Source organism: Aulonocara stuartgranti, assembly GCF_965226115.1.
Source record: "Aulonocara stuartgranti genome assembly, chromosome: 3".
In the NCBI taxonomy this organism is placed as follows: domain Eukaryota; kingdom Metazoa; phylum Chordata; class Actinopteri; order Cichliformes; family Cichlidae; genus Aulonocara; species Aulonocara stuartgranti.
Genome location: NC_138941.1, coordinates 28,270,991 through 28,291,068, shown reverse-complemented (window position 1 = coordinate 28,291,068; position 20,078 = coordinate 28,270,991). Strand labels below are relative to the sequence as shown.

General features: G+C 43.1%; 1 protein-coding gene across 4 annotated transcripts in view; it reads right to left on the bottom strand.

The window, feature by feature from the left end:
• Positions 1–20,078, bottom strand: part of nlgn2a (neuroligin 2a) — a 264,100-nt gene that overhangs the window by 197,585 nt on the left and 46,437 nt on the right. The window contains exon 2 of one of the 4 annotated variants that reach the window (XM_082526500.1): positions 7,526–7,674. The exons of the other annotated variants lie outside the window; for them this stretch is intronic. The gene's annotated coding sequence lies outside the window, so the exon portion shown is untranslated. The remainder of the gene's footprint in view (positions 1–7,525; positions 7,675–20,078) is intronic. 4 annotated transcript variants of the gene reach the window in all.

Here is a 20,078-nt window from a genome sequence, read left to right as displayed (position 1 = left end):
TTTAAAAATGTATAAATGTAACCTAACTAATTAAATAAAATCTACATTGGAACTAAAAGTTTCGAAGTCAGTCGTGCAGGATCTTCTGATACGAACTTGCAGTAACAATCTAATTCTGATCTGTTTTGTCAGAACAGTAAAACAGTGTACGATACGTCAGTAAAATATTATGCATTCACACCAGATGAATGGTTTTAATATCACAAGAGTTTATGGCTGGAGGCACACATTATGGGGGAATAATCACCTCAAATAAAAGTTGCAATTCTTATTTTCTTCGGAATCAATTACCAGACTTTAATCATTATGAACCTTTGTTGCACAAAGTCATTCTTCAGTGCGGGAAAGCATATTTGGATTTCAAAGCTTAAAAAAGTAACACCACCTAATGGAGATTAAGTATTATTTAGATGTCTGGAAGCAAAGTTGGAGGGAAGCAGCTTTTTACAAAGAATGATGAAAGCAGCGCAAATCCTTCAACATATTCTCACTATCGTCTGATAACAAATGGACACTCGGACACAACTTTGTGATAGACGCCACATTTGAATGGACTGAAAATCTCTTCGATTATAATTGTTTTTATTATTTAGGGTTTAGTCACTGCCAATGCTATAGATATTCATTCATTTATGGACCAACTCCTCTTTCTATAAGTCATTTACCAAGCAGTTAATGAATTACAGGCTTATTTCATGAATAAAAAGCTACATAAGTTACTTTCTTCTTTTCCTTGTACTCTGGTTGACCTTCATCGAGACAGGTTTACATGAGTCAAAGCAACGTTTTATGTTGCAAGTCAGATGAAGAAAGAGAACAGAAAAGTTGTTCGATCAATGTGGACCCAATGGGCTAAATGATGGAGGCCCTGATCAAACATCATCATGTTTCTTGGAATATGGTATTCCCTCCAGTAGCTGATGTACTTCTGGTTGCTAAGCAGTAAATTAATCTCACATTTAAGTGATCCGGTGTGTTGGAAAGGCTTCCTCTACAGCTGCTGTTTTCAAATTCTTCCCACTTACTGTACACTGCACGAGCTCCGATTTCAACATGGACCTCAAAGAGAGCAAACATCTGCTTTTGTTTCAAAATGAGCCAAACCTGAGGTAAAGTCCACATTTTCAAAGCCTGAAATCAGCACGTCAGGTGAGGTGAGGATGCTTTTTTTCCCCACCCAACATTCATCCAGTTGTCAACTGTGATTTAGTCCTGACGGTGAAGCTGCAGAGTTCTGCTGTCACATCCTGTTTCAGGGAAAACACTCAGAAGACACTGTCTTCAATCTTCCCTCAGCACCTGGACCACTCACCAGACTTTCTTTGCAACAACTTCACCCACTTCCCAAAAATCAAAATCAAGCTGTAGAATTGCTGTTTTGACACAGCGGAGGAGGTTCGGTGTCCATCACAGAGGCACACGCATAAAGAAACATAACTGGAATCAAGCTTCTTTTAAATCTAAAAATAAAAGCTGCGCTGAAAAAAGAAAATAGCAAGAGAACACGATCTTGACCAGAAGATTGGCCAATTTAAATCTGATAAGGCTTTTGATTTTTACGGACCTGTTCTCAGAACTTTCTGATCACACCTCTTATACTGTTGCTATAGTGGAGGCTCATATTAAACGGGGGCAAAGATTCAAAAATTGAGGTCAGCGTTAGGGCAGGTAACAGCTCTTTATAACATCACTGACAGCTGATATTCCTGATGTGGTCATCTCAGGCACGGCAGCGAGGGACAGCCAATCAGACAAAAGTTGGGTTAAATGGGGAGAAAGGCGGCTCAAACAGCTCCTTTGAGACAGCAGATTGACCGAGAGGCTGGACCACAGCCCAGTACAAGACGAATAAGGTTAGTTATTAACTGTTAATAAACTCTAATAGAATCCCAGAAAAGAAAAGGAAAAATACAGAGCAAGAAATAGGCATAATAGGTCTGATTTAAGGTAGGATCCGTATAGCTTGGAGCGTGTGTGACAAACCCACCGTGTAATCTAAACTAGTGGTAGATAGCTCATTCTGGAATGAAATTGGCATGTCTGTGGGTTTGCTGATTATCTAATTTTCCCCTCATAATGGGCTCAGCTGTCTGCTCCTTCTCTTTGCGCTTCTTAATCTTAGTCTTGTTTGTAAAATAAGATATTCTTCGCAGCTCTGTGCTGATGACAGTAAATCTGAGGATTAAAAAACAACCTGAGGAAGAGACAGAGATAAATGAGACGCAGGAAATGGATGAGGAACAGGGCAGCCTCGCAACTCTTAACTAATTCCTTCGGTGGGGGGACAGCGCAGAGAGCGTGATTCATATCCGGGATTATGAAGAGAATGATGAATCTACTGCCGTTAGCATTGCATTGTCCTCGGCTAAGAGCAAGAGTATTCCCTACATCCAAACAAGCTGTAAAGTGTTTCGCAGTAACCGCAGCGCACGGTTTGAGTAAAAGATTAAAATGCAAAGATGCGACTCGTAGCGGTGCAGGCGCTCGGCAGCAAATTTCACTGTACCACCTCATTTAACTGAATAAATATATCATGGAGGGGAAGAAGGGGAAAACACTGTCAGCAGCAAATAAAAGGCACACGCATTTCCTTTTAATTACAGTCTTTACTGTGCTGCTTAACGTATGGCGGGCCTCACAAATGCAAACTGAGTTCTTTAGCGTGGATGTTTTTTCTGTGTAATTCTGTTGGTGATAAGTGGTGAAAACCTCCTCCAGTTTATCACCTCTAACTGCCCTCTAGTACGGCCTTGTAGCAGCAAAAAAAGATGATGCAATCATCAGTAAGACGATGATGTAAATTCCTCCCCTGTGCCCACAGCACACCTGAACATCATTCTGCTTCCCGCTCATATCCAATATACCAAAGCTACGACGACGTCTCGATTTCGGTATCAAATTCTTGATGAAAAAGCCGACCGAACTCGACCAGCGTACCTTTTGACATTTCCAATTTGTTTGGAGCTTTCCTCCCGCCTGCTCCGGGCCTCCTGAGGTGGCCCTCGGCTGTTTGGCAGTGGCTGGTGAGGAGCACGTGGCTGGCTGCAGAAGTGTTTGTGGCGGTTGCTTATTGCTGATGCTGTTTGATATCTTGGCTGGAGTCTTATCTGCTTGGTTGCTGCAGTTGCTCTGATATCTTGAAAGGCGGCTCAGTTTGGGAAGCTGTCAATGCCCGCTCCTCCTTGTCTCTCTTCCTATCTCTTGCCACCTTGCTCGCTCGATGCCTCGCTCGCCCTTTTTAATCAGCAAGATCAAAACAAGTGGGGCAGGAGTGTGATGGCAGCAGAATTGTAAATTTATAGATTTACAATTTCAGTTAAAAGCAACTGTAGACTCAACCATCTCAAAGTCATATAAAACTGTTGATGCGTCTCTCTGGAAAATCCGTCCCTGACTGTACATATGCACCAGGCAGGGGCATAAATCCAGTAAATAAGTGCTTAAATTTCTGGTGATAGTGCTTTTCCCAAAGCCGCCTGTTCACCGTGTTATCTTATCCTCCACAGCACGAACAGCTGTTGAGATACAACCTTATCCAGATTTGACTTTTTGAGCCTTTTGTTTGTGTAGTATCAGGGTTTGTGGTGCTGACTGACAAGCAGGGAGTGGAAGTGTTATAGGTTCTCATAAAAGGCTATTTCTACCTTCACCTTCTGAGTGTTTTCTATATGAGCAGATTTATTTTGTGGCGCTCCACGGATGGATGCCACATGCATCTGCATCACTGTTCAATCACGGCTTGCTGACAGCAACACTATCAACTGTAGGAAGCTGAAGGAAATATTGTGGTCAAGGTGCAAAGATTGGTTCTGTTCCAGTTTGCGCACCTATGTAATATTGACCAAACACTGCTAGTATCAACCTTGTTGACTGATATCAGTACAACGGCTGACAGGATGACATTTACTGATGTCAGTCAGATATTTATCTGTTTTGTATTGGCTAAATTAGAGCAGGGCGATATGACCAAAATTATTTATCACGATATACATTTGAAAATTTGCGATAACGATATAACTAACGATATAATTGACACTAAACAAGATACTTTACAACTCCACAACTTTATTCGTGCAAAAAAAATAATAAATCTATGTATTTTCACTTAAACAAGCAGCTGTTTTTTTATGTGCATTAAAGTTATATAAAAAGTTAACACTGCAAATGCAAATTCCTTGCTGACAGTTTAACCACTTTTGGTTAAACTGTCAGCAAGGAATTTGCATTTGCAGTGGAAATTGGCCGACATATCCTCAGCATAACCATGTATAATATCCACAAAGAGGTTATACACACATAATACGGTAATACTATGTTGAAGCACAGTACGTATCACTCCGCGAGGCTCCTGCCTACGATAGCCGTAATGCTCCGACAATCCATCAAGCGGTGCGGCTTCGTAGCTTAGCAAAGTCGTACTAAAACATTTGACCGATTTTCGAGCACCGTGTACATAAAATCGGTTCGAGGTCAGTAAACACAACAAGAATTCATACATAAGGCACACGGGGTTATAAGGGACACTGTCGATTTTCAGAAAAATCGAAGGATTGATTTTAAGTGTGCCGTACTTTCCAAAAAACATGGTAATAATGACGGCCCGCTAGCATGCTCTACCAAAAATAGTGCTTTGGTGTGTGACTGACAGACGAAAGCTAAACCAGTTCCACCACTGACGTTGCAGCATTTTTACAAACCAATTCTGGTTCATCTGTTTCATTTAACGATCCACTTTCGCTCTTCTCATTCTGCGTTGCCGGCACGCTTTTTCCGCCATGTGCGTATGTAAACAAAGGCACTGCGCATGCGCGTTTTACAAATAGTCTATTGCGATATTTCATTTTCCTATCGTTGCCCGACATTATACCTGCATTACCATGAACGGTATGATATGGCCCAGCCCTAGGCCAAATATATTTAGCTGTTGAAGAGCTAAAAGGTTTTGAAATACTGAAAGTTGTTCTTTAGAGTTAAATCTGCCCACACAATAAATGTATCGGCATCATCTAACAACTAAATCTTTAATGTAAAGATCAGCGTCAATATCGGTATTGGACTGGAATTGGCTCCAATCGATTTTTGCTGACGACAAATCTCCCCACCTGGTTCATTCCATGAATCAGTCTGATCTTTTTATGAGGCTCTTCGTTTTGCCAGTTTTGGCTGGTTTAAAAGCAAAAAACTTAAACAAGAGATGGGACTTCCTCACCCTCATGCATGTGGCACAAACACACTAACAACTCACCCAAACCTTAGCCATCCAAAAAAGTACTCCAATTGAAGTTTTGATGACAATAGTAAGAGATGTCATTATGAATACACAAATCTTGTTTTTGCAAGACTCAAAGTTCCTTGAAATTACTCATCAGGAAATCACAGAAGTACGTGCAAAACGAGCAGATGTTTAAGCTACGCGGTGTGTTACCTTTTATTTAAATTCCATTAAGATGATGATCGACTTCAAGGTTGTACCAGGTAATAAACATGAGCGTTTTAGGACCCTGGGGGAATCATGGTCCTCCTGTGATCATGTAGGTTTTCCTGACAATTAAACCTCCCTGCAGTTATGGAGAAACACAAATGTTTCAGTTGCCACCAAAGAGGTGGATGCTCTTTCTTGCACGAGTTCATCATAAAAATAATTTCTTCATTACTTCTATTCCACTCATCTGTGGTCAGTTTAAGCTAACAATTTAAAACTCTGCAGGAATTATTCCGAGAGTGGACAGAGCCATTTTCGGCTTTGCGTTTCCAGCCAGCAGAGGCAGACGGGGCTCTAAACAAAGCAATCAGCTAGTTAAACGTTATCAGAGCACCTCGAGAAAATGAGTAGTAATGCCCCCAACATGTCTCTTCTTAGTTCTCTTTCCAGACGATCAAAAAGCCGTCACGCCACATTGCGCCCCGTAATGGTTTTTTTGTCTGGACTCTGTGGTATTTAAATGAACAAAAGGAAACGGGGTGCCAGGCTGTGGGTGTGGGTATTCTCTCTGCATGTGCGTGTGCACTTAATTTGAGATATGCGTGCGCTTAAGAGAGAACGGGAGAAGATTGACTCATTCATATGGAGAGAGACGGGCAGGCAGACGGAGCGTGGAGAGTGGACACAGTGGACAGGGTGACTGATCAGGATACATCAATAATTATCTGTTTACTTGCTGCAGCCTCAGAATTTCACAGGGCCTCTTCAGCCTTCTGATAGCTAACAATTACATTTTTTTTAGATACCAGTGTGTTATACTGTGAATGAGAGAAAGAAAGAAATGTCAAGAAAAGGCTATTTTAAGCCTTGTGCAGCCAACAGATGTGTTTTTCTGCACACGCACAGGGCTAGGTTGATGTTTTTGTGTCTGTGTGTCACACGGTTTGTTCCATCAAAGCGGTTCTATAAATAGCAGCAACACCGCTCGACTGCTACGCAGCATAATGTGTTATATAACCTCGTCCAAATGCATACTGAGACCACATCAGCATCAACAACTAGGCTGCTACCTGTTATAGTGCTGCAAGGCTCACTCACATGCACCAACATGCAGATTACATGCTCTTCTTCATTATTCATGCAGCATTTCTGCCTTTGCTAGAAAGTATCAAGGACCAGGGGAAGCAAGGACATGTGAAAGTGAAGTCACGCATCCTCCCGTCTCCACAACCACGTTTAGTTACTCATTAAACATTACATAATGGTTACGATTGTTCTGTCAGTCAAAAATCCTTATGCAGGCAATGGTAGCCACAGTTTTCCTGTTCAAATATGCTGCTTTGTCAAAAGTTCCCAATAACAACCAAAAACACGTTGTTGGAACATATTGTATTGCATTTTTACAGCCCACAGCTTTATAAGACCAGTTTAAATGTTTTAAATGACTCTCATTGTGTCACTTTCACACCAGGACTACAGACAAAGTGAGCAAGAGAAACATAGTGGTGATCAGAGATCCAAGGAAAGCTTGAAAAATCTATTTGACTTAAATTTGATGGCTTGGAGCACAATTTGTGATGAAACCTAATGTAATCTACTACGAGCTTTGCATCGTAAGGTTGTTTTTTCCCCCCCTCAGATAAGAACATAAATACCCTTTACCGTTGCTTCTTCCCGGTAAAGCCTACATTACTTTCTCTTCATGCTGTTATTTGAACTATAAATGAATCAGCATTCTTTCCACCACCCACTACACCTTCACAGCTCTGCTAACAAGTTTTCTGGCCTAAACCCTGAACATAAACATAAAAATTCTCATTAAAAAGATTAAAGCACTATGTTGTCATTTAAAATATTTCAAAATTTTATAACACATAAATAAAATTTACCCAGATGTTTTATTTTAGGAACACATGTGAAAACACCTCATCTAGGTTAGCATGAAAGAACGATTTCATCTACTGATCTTTGTTTATTCCTATGAATTTTTAAATTGAGGAATCAAACTGTCTGTTCTTTGAATTATTGTGGTTAAATAATGATGCAAATTTATAAAAACTTAGCACATTCATAAATGATTATGAATCTTATTATGAATCTTGCCTTTGTTCACCAAAGTATGTTTTCCTGAGATAATCTTGAAGTATTTGCAGACACTGAAGTTTCCTAACTCTCAACCCGGCAGATACAGGGAGGGGCAGCCATCTGCTGTGACTGGTTGGGGGTGAGGGGACGAAGACAGGACAAAGACACTGTGGAAGAGAGATGGAGATTAAAAATAACTAATGATTAAATCAGAGTGGTGTGTAAATACACAGTGAGTGAAAAGAAAGTTGAGTGAAAAAGAAACACCCCAGCAGATCTAAACCTGTTGCAACATAAATAACGAAGGATGCAGGGTCACCTGGTCCAGCCCTAACTATATGCTTTACTAAAAAGGAAAGTTTTAAGCCTAATCTTAAAAGTAGAGACAGTGTCTGTCTCCCGAATCCAACTGGGAGCTGGTTCCACAGAAGAGGAGGCTGAAAGCTGAAGGCTCTGCCTCCCATTCTACTTTTAAATACTCTGGGAAACCCACAAATGAGCTCAGAGTCTGAGAGCGAACAGCTCTAATGGGGTGATATGGTACTACGAGGTCTTTAAGATAAGATGGGGCCTGATTATTCAATACCTTTTGTGTGACGAGCAGGACTTTAAATTCAGTTCTGGACTTAACAGGAAGCCAATGAAGAGAAGCCAGTATGGGAGAAATCTGCTCTCTCTTTCTAGTCCCTGTCAGCACTCTCGTTACAACATTTTGGATCAACTGAAGTCTTTTCAGGGAGTTTTTAGGACATCCTGATAATAATCAATTACAGTAGTCCAGCCTAGACGTAAAAAATGCATGAACTAGTTTTTCAGCGTCACTCTGAAACAAGATATTTCTAATTTTTGCAGAAAGTAGTCCTACATATTTGTTTAATATGTGCATTAAAGAACAAATCCTGGTCAAAAATGACTTCAAGATTCCTACTTGTACTGGAATAGTGCATCAACATGACTGGCATGCTGGATGAAGACACAGTGCCTCAAAATAAATGAAAATCGACTAAAGCACCCAAAAGACATCATAACTTACTGAGTTTTTAAATGATTTTCAAGCAAGTAGCTTTTTGATGCAAATACACATTCGCTCATACAACAGCATAGACGAGGCTAAACATCTTCCCGTTCCATGACTTTGCTTAACTTGACATAAGGACAGAGACTTAACATTTTGTGAGCTTTTGGTGCTAGATCAAATTAATTATATTCATAAGAGAAATCTATACTGTACAACAACATGCCATCTGTGAAGTGTTACTGCTGCTTACTTTCATCACGTTGGATTCGTACATATGCAAGTGTATACTACGTGTATACATCTGTGAGGCTGAGACACCACAGCTACAATTATCTAGTTCAATTCACAAATCCATTTTATATCTTCTGCAGTAAAACATTTAAAAAACATTTCAGGATTCAGTGAATTTCATTTCATGTTTTCAATGAGCCAAAACACGGAATATGGATCGGCTATCCATAAAACGCTCACATTTAGGACCTCACAGACATGGGGTGTCATACTGCACACATGCACACACACCCCACCCCAATTTTTATCACACCATTGGCTCCTGCATGATTCCCTACTTATTTTTAATCCAACGAGGTGTGTAATGGCTGCAGCGATGGGGGTGTGTGTTTAAAACGACTGCTGCAGTCACGGCTCAGGAGAATATGGCTCATCTGCAGGGGATTCAGGCTTTGGTGACAGCGCCATGCCTCTTATCTCTAACCACTTAGCACTGATCTAAAACATGCTGATAGGGGAAGGCTAATTGGAGCAAATGTCACTACTGAACCGTTCAGCGGCCATAAGGAGGCGAGAGTTTACAGCAAACGACTGTGACCGGCCATCCTGTGGTTCTTTCCGTGTGTCCCCTCCAACAAAAAATACTCATCTTGTTATATTTTTGCAGTGTGTGTGTGCAGGGTGTGTGTGTGTGTCTTTGGTCAGCTGCCCCACCTGCGCTCATACTGTGCGACAAGGCCGGCTGACTCAGATTTAAAGACTGAGGTGAAGAGGGAGGGAAACTGTTAAAGTTGGAGGAGAGCAGGAGGGAAGTGCCTCACATCCTGCGCGAGAAGCAGTTGGATTATTAGAAATGTGTGCGGTCATGCGGGAGAGACACGGCTCGGTAAATGCAAGGACTTGTGTGGGAGAGTTTATGCAAGAGCACTCTTATCTTAATTGAGATTTCCACATCAATTTTGGGTTTATCCAAAAAAGAAATCAAATCACTTAATTATATTTACCGAGGTGCTCATGCGGGTTTCTCTTTCCTTTTTTTGTGTATGACATTTATTGCAAATTACAAACGTACAAAGGAGGAGCTATGACTTAGTTACTCAATTTTGAGCTTTTATTTACTACATGCATCTTTTATCTCATATCCTTGCGTCCCATGATGCCTTGCGTACTACTACCCTATCTGCTGTCCAGCTCTATGTCACCATTTTCATCGTTCTCTCCTCCTCCTTTCGCCTCCTCTTCTCCTTCCCTGTTGTCATGGTTCAACAGGCCCACAAAGCCAAACCACTGACCGCAATCTCTACGACAGCAGCACCTGGTCAGAGCCAGGCACACCACACACTCAGATACAAACATGTTTCCACAAATTCTGTGGATGTGCCGTTAACGCATTTAAACGTGCTAATCAAATAAAAAGAATGAAGGTAAATCTATCAACTAGTTTCACAGCACTAGAACTGTTACTAAGGTCTGCTGCAGGAATTATAAATGAACACAAACTCATAAATGAAATAAAAAGAAATGGTGTTTTTCATTTAAAATTGTTGCCTCTGCTCCCCTTACAACCGTTGTATCGTTATTAAGTTTCAAGCTGCGCAGCATTACACATATAATACAACTTTAGTTTAAACACATTTTAGCTAGAGTAACACTGAGGTCAGGTAAAACGAAGGCTCTAGCCATCACTGCTCTGATCTGCGGTTACCACAATACAAAAACACATCACTGTGATCGCATTATCACAATAACTATAGAAAATTTGAAGAAAAAAATAATTTTCTTTTTTGGCAAATTAATTAAACCCAAAATACAAAAGGTGGAGGTGGCGAGTAGAGTCAGAGTGATGCAGAATTCAGATACAGATATCGGCTGGTGTCTTCTTCCCAGACAAACACAAACAGATCTGCTTATTTTTTGTTATTTGTGGTTATTTATTTACATATTTACACTCTCCAGCTTGGCTGTTTGATGTGTTTGAAAAGTTCCGAACACTTGTTGTCAACGGGGATGCTACAGAGCGCCCCCTGGTGAACAAACTATGCGATATCAACACTCATAACATGATTGAAGGGTGTTTTTCTTTTCCATTCTTTAATTTATTTATTTTTATTTCCACTTATTGGCCATTAGAAATGACAAATCAGCAAACAGCTACTATTGGACAATAAATATGAGGGCCCTGACAAATCAATCGGGCTCTAGCGGTGAGAGACAATAACTTTAACTTTACAAAACAACATATTGCTTGAGATACTACCACATGTTCTTTATTTACATTTTATTTATTTTGAAATATCAAGGTCATTGTCAATGCGCAGTTGCTGTTACAAAATGACTTTGACTAAATAAGATTTCAATTATTTAGCACGATTGCTCATTAGCTTTACAAATTGTAACTTTTTAACATATTAATAAATTTAACATATCTTTTAAATATTTTTCTTAAATTTTCAAAATAATTCAACTGAATATAAAAACATAAATATGTCTTATTAGCGAAAACACTGCATTAGCATACAATCTAGTCTTTTGTGACATTTTAACGTCTTTATAAATTTTGCTAATGCTGTTAGATTATGTAGCATTTATTCCTTTGACTTTAAAGATGACTTTCATTAATTTTTTTGTCACATTCACAAAGTCACGTGTCATCTGTGGCCTCCACAGTGGGAAGTGTGGGAAACTCACAGGGTGGGGACCTCCACAGGGCCACCTAAGCCGACCTTTTTCCAGCTTAATAAGCTCGATCCTCTAGATGGATCTTAACCACCAAAGGCCTTCGTTCTGTCATCTTGGCTCAAGCTGAACTTACCCTCAAGTGTCAGTTCACTCAATGAAAGACAGACGCTTTTATTTTTTTATTAAAGTCAAAACTAATCGATAAAACTAACTTTTTTTTAAATCTCCACTAACTTACAAAGCTGTAGCATGCACACGGCTCTATTTCAACTACCAGAGGTTGCAACACTGGGTCTTGAAAACACAGATGGTCACAATATTCGATTATCCATTAATACTGACACTCAATCCAGGTAGCCCTCGGTCACAGATTCTGCAACAGGAGAATAGGGAAGTGCAGTAAAAACATGCAGCAGCAGTATGGACGAGATCAATAAAGACATGTGTTTATTAGATTGAGGTGGGCTGTGACAGAGCCTGGCCCGGGAGTGGAACAGTAGCGTGTAATCTTGTACTGTTTTCTCTCTCCCTGCAGAGCGGCAAACTCACTCACTCAGGCCTCGGGCCACAAAGAAGCATGCAATAAACAGCTGTCAATCTAGTTTGGGACTATTGACCGAGGAAGGGGAGACAGTGGAGACTGGATGATTGGAAAAAATTGAGGCCTTCAAAGGTGCTTATGTTCAGTGGGAGGACTCCAAGTAATGCAATGTTGTTATTGGGAGCGCTGAACCCAGTTTGGGGAAATAGCGGCCCAGTGTCTGTTCAACGTGGACTTTAAATTAACCTTTCAACTGAAGTATCCCCATCTTGAGTAGCAGACAGTTTTAAATAGTACAGCTGCCCAATTAGTGCACTGCTACATTTGTTTCTTGATGTCCATTGGCCATTAGTCTCAATGCCAGTATTGATGCTTGTGATTATTCCTCAGCTAAATGCACCATTGGGCTCTTTAAACACAGCCAAAGGGCTATTTGTAAAAACAGGCTTTGGCACGCGCACGTCTCGCATTTTATTTGTGTAATGAATACGTAGTGTATTATTCATTCGCTATGCTTGGTGACATTCCCAAAAGTAACTGGGCTGGAATGATAATAGAGGAATCAGGTGATTGAGACAAATGGAGCTCCACTGCACAACGTACAGTAACAATACATCAGCCTTAAGCAGCAGGCATGTTGTTCCAAAAAGGATTGATGGAGAAAACAGTGCGAAATTTGTCCTCTCCTTCATTACTACGCTTATTCTACACAGCAATGCGCCAACATGTTTGAGTCAGAGTGAGTGAGGGTTTCAAACAGCTTGGACTGAGGCACAGCTGCACTTAGACAAACCTATAGGAGTTTTTGGAGCTTGTGACATCTGCCGCCTTTCCCCGCCGAGTCTTAAAACAAGGGTACATGTGCAGATACTCAAAGTAAAGGTCACCAAGTTAAACTCAAAAACAAAGGGAAGGATATAACCTTTAGAAAACTGCTATGTGTGCGGGTCTGTGGTCTGATTCTGAACTGGTTAGGTGTATTAAGGTAAAACTGCGGCACAAACTTTTTTCTAAACTGTTTTTTGTGCTGGTCGTCTGTCGACCAACAGCCAACAAAACACGGGACACACTCACCCATTCATATGAATAGATCAGTGTGTGCAAACTTTTGATCTTTCGTAAAAACAAAGCATTTTCAGTCACAGAGAGGCTCTACTAGACACAAAAGGAAGTAAAAAAGTGAAATCAGGGTTAAGCTAATACCTCAAGGCCTTTCTATGAGTGCAAACACATTGCAACTGTGGTACAGACAATTGATATTGGCTTTGTTGGTTGAAATTGGCGTATTGGCAAATAGGATGACATGTACGTGTTCGTGGCCAATGACAACCTGTTGTGGAACATCAATTTTGCACCGGCTACATGTTGAAACACAGCATGATGCACACAAAAAAGGAAAACCACCGGATTCATAGTGGATTCGGGTCACATCTGTTATGAAAATGCAACTGGCATCCTTTTCAAAGGATGAGGCCACCTACCACTACTATGGATTTGTTGTGATTCATTGATGTAGCATTAAATTTGGCATAGTGATTACTGAAATGTAAAACAACAGCATCAGCGTCATTGACTCACTGAGTTTAAGCTTTGATTTATTCAGTAATTTAGAAATTGGATGAAAAGTAAAACTATCAGTAGTTTAACTTTTTTGGCTCTCAGGCTGGACTGGTAACAATGACGAGGAGACTTTATGATTGTAAGTAGATGATAAGATTCGATACATGCCTCTTGTTTTTCTGAAATTTTAAAAACCTTTTATGTAACAGATGTATATAATTAATGGGGAACATCAAATGCTGATTTTCTTTTCTTTTTAATGTACTAATGTAATAATGTCTAGATATTGTGAAATATTGTCCTATTACGGCAATTTCAAATCTCCAGAGTGTTCTTTTCCTGGTTAAATGAGGTTAAACTGTAAAAACATTTACCACAGCAAGTCTTCAGTCTGTGGCCTGGAAGCAATTTGCACATTTATAATGGGTTTGGTACCAAAGTGGCTCCACTCAACCAGTGATCTGTATCCATTCAGTATCTGCTCTGAAGCAGGCTGTACTGTTCCTTGTGACAAAACACAACAAGACCAAAGGAACACAGCTGTATTGTCCTATGCAGAATAATTGGCAGGTACTTCTGAACAGGTCAACTGAGCCTGTGCCTGAGCACCCCCGTGTGCCCTCTGCAGGAGAGTGAGTGGAGGTGTGCGTTTGTTCTCTTTTTTTTTAGCATGTTAAACCAATAAAAGTAAGGCCAGTACAAATGATGCCCCCACACAGATACACCTACACACAGTGGCCTCAGAGAGCACAGAGTACTGCTAAACAAGTCCCTCTGACATGAACACCATAGCAACCAAACACCTGTTGCATAATCATTTCGACTTTTTCGTGCTTCTTTTAAACCTTTAAAAGTCGATCAGCACTCCTGAATGGTTCTGGGAGCAGTCACACCAAATCTGACATTAGATTTTAAAACATATTATGAGTGATGTGTGTGTGTGTCTGTGTGTGTGTGTGTGTGTATGATCTTTATTTTGCTTGGCCTTTTACAGCTGATAGGACTAACAAAACAGCAGAACACTTATCACCATTGTTAATAATGATCCTAATTTTATTCATTTTTTACAATTAAAATTTGGGCATTTACAAGCTTTGATGCAAAGACACACCCAATGTAACAATTAAGATGGCACTTTTCCACTTCCACTGTGTTCTTTTGCTGCTTGGATGCAAGCATCGTGCGTGCTATAAATCACTATAAATCAGCCGCCTGAGAACAAGCACGAGTGTGCATATCTCTCTTGGCACATGACATGTTCTTCAGCAAAGTTGCCCTTTTGCCTGTTCGCTGCCCAAAATGTCTCATTGAATATTTAATATGTGCACCGATGTAATGATGACAGAAGCGAGCAGGCCAGAGCATGGCTCTGATTATTCAGGCTTCTACTGCTGTGTCAATGAGGCCACCACGGGGGTCATGACTGCTTCCACAAAGCCCTCTCACCTGTGTTTTCCCCCTGCTTATCCTCCCACCTCTGCTCCCTTCAGTAGCTGCCACTGGTGAGCGCATGTCCTCTCCCTACGGTTCAGGTGGGAGGCCTCTGCACTCTGTCTCTTGAAGTGTCCAAATGGCATTAAGTCCATATGCACGTCCATACAGAGTAAATCGGTGCTGTTAGGAAGCAAGCTGTAGATGGTGGAGCTGTATTTAAATTACTGCTGTTACACATCCTGCTGTTAGATGTCGAATGCTGCCACAGCTTTGACATATGTCCATGACTGTGCTGCTACAATGTGTAATTTATGTGCAATTTACACAAAAAGTGTTTGTTGTGTGTCTGTGCAATAGTGTGAAAGGGCCAGTGATGGAAAGCATTTTTCCAAAATGATCCCATTCTCCTAAATCCCTGCGAGATAGCAGCTCATCTATAGAGAGTCCTGCAGAGCTGAAAATAGACATATAGAACTGCACTGAATAAAAGGCAACAGGGCGGCTCAGCTTCGCCCCTGTGAAAGCTGCTCTGAGTACATGTGTATGTTGGCCGAGCTAACAGACTAGCACTTGGCATGTGCAACATGTCCCCATAGCCCTATGCCTTTAAGCCAGGCTTTCCTTTTAGCTCACTTACACACTGTATAACAGTACCCTGTTTAAAAATAGAGAAGGACGTCTGAAAAAGCATCTCTCATCCACATTAGCACGCATGAGTAGATCCCTTTCATCCTCTTTATCTCCAACTGACCAATCAAGCGAAGTGAGCTGGGGAAAAACATAATGACTCGTTCCGATTAAAGCCACCGACATGCCAGTAAATTAAACCGAATGAGAAATCTTCACTTGTTCGCCGTAAATTTCTAATGTTTCTTCCCATCATTTCGGAGATGCTATCAAGTGTTTGTCCTCATATTTGACCACGCTCCAGACTTGAAAAAAGTAGTAGAGGTGACAGCGGCTACTTCCCTTTCAGCTAATCTGTATGCTTTCCAGTAGGGAGGCTTAAATCCCTCAGTCTGCCTGCGTGCCAGGGAAAATAAAACCTTCACCTAATAACGAATCCCAGCCATACTTCACACAACACTTTGATTTTGCTTTTGTTACCCGAGCACGAACTTGCCGGCTGCTCTGGGGATTGAGGGGGGATTGGAGCCGAGGGACAGAAAGAGAATGTGCCCGTTTGTTTATTGAGCGCGAGTTAAGAAGGCAATTATGCCAATATTTGTACGCAGAGGCTTGTGTACGTTTTTTGTCATAGGCCCAAATTTGTGACTGCTTCATTTGAGACTGGCTGACCCCAATTTGACTTCAGTTATATTGCATAATACCCAGGCTAAATGTGTCTTAATTAAGGTTAAGGTTACAGTAAGTGGAAAACCTCAAGTATCTACTGTGTTTGTGCATCTAACCAGCACAGCCACCAACATCCTTCCAGCACTGGTACATCTGTGTGTCTGCAGCAGTGACCTTTGGCCCAGCATCTATCTGGACAGTCTGTGCCATCACTGTGCCCCCGTGGTCCCCAAAGGTTTCCCCGCTTCCTGACAGAATGCCCAATCAGATTATTTTGCCAGGCGACACAAGCTCTTCAAGCCGGAGTTGTTGACATCATGAGGCTAAGCACTGAAAGCAAAATGCTCACTGACTCACAATACAATGTGTAAAAGGGTGGAAGCCTTTTACTAGCCTGTTATTGTGATGCAGCCTTTATTCTAATGTATAGCCACCTAGCTGCCGTAAAGCTGCACTTGGCAACATGCTGTTCACCATCTTTATGTGTGAGTATGCTAACCTATGCTAACTCGGCTACATTTAAAAGACTGTAGCATTTAGTCAAACAGCAAACCAATACAGAACAAGCTAACTCATGATCTCAGCAATCTCTCCAGCACGTCCGTGACCTACACTGAGGGCTGATCCTGGTAGGACACGCCCCAAACAGTTCATATTTAGATCCCCTTTGCTGTGCCTAAACATTTGTTTTAAAAGCTGACTTGATATTGACTCCAATTTTGGCAGCAGGACATCCTACATTTTGATTCCTCAATTGATTTATGTGCTGAGATCGATTTTGCATCTTTTGTTAAATAAATTTTAAGGCCAATATTTGGAGTTAATGTCACTAATGACGGCTGCGGGTCATTGCATGGTCAGCATTTCTGGTGCTTTATTACCACGTCAGCAATGTTGGATTTTGTTTGTTCGAAAGCAAATAGTTCAACGTGTTTTTCTCAAATTCTGAGCAGCATGCAGACGATTCTACACAGCGAAGACTCTGCTGAGAGTCTGCAAAAGCTACGCTGCTAGTGCAGAGGCCACCATTAATGCTTTCTGCCCTTATCTTCTGTTAGTAGTATCTCCAACTCAGTGGGACTATCACTGGCTGTGGCGGGGCGTGGCCTGCGGTGCCGTGCAGAGGAGGCGGACGCACCTGCACGGCATCCGCAATCAAATATTGTACTGGGTCCTGTGGTTGGGTTGTTGTGATAGTGTTGAGCGGGCAGCGGGAGAGCTGCAGCTCTGTGAGTATTGTGGACAGCAACCGTCAAAGCTTTAATAAAAAGCATCAAAATGCCACTGGGTCTGCCGTGTATGTTTACAGTGGTGCCGAAACCCAGGACGGGAGGCACGGCAGATCCAGGAGTGGGCCAGCAGAGGGAGGAGCTGGCGAGAATGGTGGCCGAGCTGGCGGCCACGCAGCAGGAGCAGGCGGCGGTGTGGCGCCGCAGGCGGGAAGAGCTGCAGGACCAGACTGAACGCCATCTGCAGAGAATGGAGAATCTGGCGGCGCTGATCCGGTCCTGCCCGACACCACCACCACCCCCACCGGCGCTCCCCAATGGCGCTGGAGTGGAGGAGATCCAGTCCGTGCAGGCGCCAGTGCCGGCCCCCAGGTTGCGACCAGCTAGCACGCAGCCTGCCACAGCGCCTGTCCCCACACCTCGCGTAGGAGCCGCTGGGGCTCTGCAGGGCCCGGTGCCCGTTCCTGCGCCCCGGAAGAAGGCGGCGGAGCCGGCAGCGGTGGAGGCGGCGCCCGAGGAGCCGCTCCAGCCGGGAGAGACAGCGGCGATGGCGGCGCCCGAGGAGCCGCTCCAGCCGGGAGAGACAGCGGCGATGGCGGCGCCCGAGGAGCCGCTCCAGCCGGGAGGGGCAGCGGCGATGGCGGCGCCCGAGGAGCCGCTCCAGCCGGGAGGGGCAGCGGCGATGGCGGCGCCCGAGGAGCCGCTCCAGCCGGGAGGGGCAGCGGCGATGGCGGCGCCCGAGGAGCCGCTCCAGCCGGGAGGGGCAGCGGCGATGGCGGCGCCCGAGGAGCCGCTCCAGCCGGTAGGGGCAGCGGCGATGGCGGCGCCCGAGGAGCCGCTCCAGCCGGTAGGGGCAGCGGCGGAGGCGCAGCGAGGGGAACGTGAGCTGCTCCCACCGGGAGGGGCGGAGAAGCCGCGGGATAAGTCGGTGGTGCCCGTGCTAAGGGAGTCCGCGCCACCGAAGCCCGAGGTTAGCAGGGTGAGCAGAGCGGCCTCACCTCCACCAGAGGCCGGTGCCTGCCGGACATCTGCCCAGCTGCCTGCGAGCCGGGGCGCACGACCGTACCGACCGCGCCGCGTCCACCTGCCACGCGGCCGACCTCCGGACCAGCTTCGCCGACGCTGCTGGGTTCGCAGGCGGCCACCTGAACTCACAACTCCCCGTCGCTTGGCCAGGGCCCGGGGGCGCCGACGGTCCGGGCTGATCCCCTCTCCCGCTCGCGGTGGGGGGAGTACGTTCGGCCGGATGGTTCCCCGGCCTCAGTCGGGCGATGGGGGTATGTGGCGGGGCGTGGCCTGCGGTGCCGTGCAGAGGAGGCGGACGCACCTGCACGGCATCCGCAATCAAATATTGTACTGGGTCCTGTGGTTGGGTTGTTGTGATAGTGTTGAGCGGGCAGCGGGAGAGCTGCAGCTCTGTGAGTATTGTGGACAGCAACCGTCAAAGCTTTAATAAAAAGCATCAAAATGCCACTGGGTCTGCCGTGTATGTTTACACTGGCTTTTTGACTGTGTTTTCTAACAGTCTTATTGTTGCACACAGCTGATACAGTCTTTTGTGCCTAACTGTTTTAATGCAAATGCTGCTGGAAAGGAGGGAATCATTCTTATGCCAAAGTTTGGCATTCGTGTGCATTCTGTGAAATTTATTCCTGCTGTGCACCCAGCACTAGATGAAAGCTTAACAAATCTATTATTATTTATCCTGAGGGGGGAATGCTAAATTTCATCTTGTCACAACATTTCAGTCAAAAATATAAATGTCAACCTTGAGGTGGTTGTCACACAATTACCAGAGACATTAATGAAAAACAAGTGACAACTTTAATATCTGTATAAATTTTAATGACTTCAAATTGTTCTCCGGCTGACATGAGATATTTCAGACTGGATGTGAGCGGCGTACCAACCAACCTGTTCCCTATGCAGCACAGATGTATATAAAACTACATCTACATAAAAGGCCTGGACACATCGGATCCCCAAAATCTGTTTTTAAATGGATCTGTTCACACGGATCGTGTAATTTCATTGGATGAATTTGCGGCATTTATTTTGTGCAACATAGTTTAATTTTTTCAGATTTTTCTGATGCGAATAAACAGATCTGACCAATCAGATCACCCCATTTACCAACAAGTGTGATGACAGATCAAAATGCACACGAGCACTTAATATATAAATTTTAAAATAGTACTGTTTTACCTCACACACAGCTAAACGCTGCTCCGGGTCAATTAGCTCTCTGAAATGATTTCTCCACCAAAATTTTATTAGAAGCAGGTATCAGACATGAATTATTAATTATACACCTACTAAAACAGTAACAGCAACAATAATACGTTAGTTTTAACAGTTGCTTAACTTTTCCGACTCAAAGCAGTGCATCAAAGTCACCTTTAAACATTTCCCAACCTTCCATATCCACGTGTGACGTCTTCTGTGCCATTGGCCGAAAGACAAAACAAGACATTTTTACAGCAGGCTGCTGTAGATTTTGGAGAGAACTGCTGACCATCAATTCTAAAGCTATTCTACAGCTAGCTTAGCCCCTGTGATTTCACAGCTCTTCTTAAATCCGTT